This window comes from Merops nubicus, unplaced genomic scaffold, assembly GCF_000691845.1.
Source record: "Merops nubicus isolate BGI_N331 unplaced genomic scaffold, ASM69184v1 scaffold31325, whole genome shotgun sequence".
Classification (NCBI taxonomy): Eukaryota; Metazoa; Chordata; class Aves; order Coraciiformes; family Meropidae; genus Merops; species Merops nubicus.
Genome location: NW_008609427.1, coordinates 1 through 1,248, shown reverse-complemented (window position 1 = coordinate 1,248; position 1,248 = coordinate 1).

Sequence of the window (1,248 nt, the reverse complement as noted above, 5' to 3'; positions counted from 1 at the left end):
AGGGAAAGAACTATGGTACAATTCTTCCCCTCTTTTTAGAAGGAACCACATGTGGAAGCTGTAAGCAGGAGCCTAGACTTTTACCATGCAGTTTATTTATTTGAGACACTAAAGTGTACAGTTTGGCTTGGCTCAGAGGCCTGATCAAATCTATGCACTCTTGAGCAAGGAAATAGGGGGCTAGGATCCCAGATTCAGTTTTCTTCCCTGCCTGCCCCACTGGTAAAAGGGGACTGGGTTGCAGGGAGCTGCACAAATGCTATGTTCTGCTTTAGACTGGGGCTGGCTTCTTCAACCCTTGCCTGCAGCACAGTTGGCTAAGTTGGGTATTGCTCAACTAAGGCTTTCTTTGGCAGAAGATGGCCAAAATAAGATGTGCTTAACAGGCATGATTTTTGACTTGAAGGTCTTGTTGCTAACAATGAGATTACAATGACCAAATCTGACTTTTCTTAGTTTATAACTTTCATTAAAAAAAACCCCATGCCTCCATTCCAGAAGCCTAATCTTTATTGAGGTGGCCAAAAACAAAATGTACAGTTGTGTTTTGTCTAGGTACACTGTAGAATACTATGGAATAATGTATAAATAGTTGACCTGTAGCTGTTCAGTCAGAAGGACCTCCTGTGGTGATTTGAAGTTCAAAAAGCATTTCTTTTGGTTAATCCAACTTAGCATATGGAAAATTGAGGAAACAATATTTCTACTTATGCGTATGTAAAGTGGCTTTTTCAGCTGCCCTGTACAAAACTGGAGGTGATGTCATTTACCTACTTTTCTTGCTGATAGTTTCAGCCATTTTAAGCTGATCAACCCTAGAGCACTGGCACACAAACTTCTCCCAACAAAACCTGGTTCTGTTTTCTTTTACTATGTACACCGTAGTAACTTTTAATAAATGTGGTGTTGCCAGGGTTAAGAATGGAGGTGGCTCTCTGCCTCTTTTTTGCCTCTACCGAGTGTCCTAGCTTGGGGGGAGGAGGGAGCACAGTCCTTGGGGAGCTAATCTAAATCTAGCCATCCCTCACAAAGTCTCCTCGCTGCTTTGTCCCTCGCACTGTGCTCCTTTGGCCAGTGCTGTCTCTGTGTAGGGTATTTTTTTATATATATATCTTGTGGTTTGCTGCGGCTTTCCCCAAGCTCTGAGCCCTCTGCTTAGGTCCGAAAATCTGACGGTGCCTCTTTTCCCCTGCCTCCCCCAGCGCTGCGGGAGGCGAGGTGTGAGCTCAGCCCTGTCCCGGGGTGCAA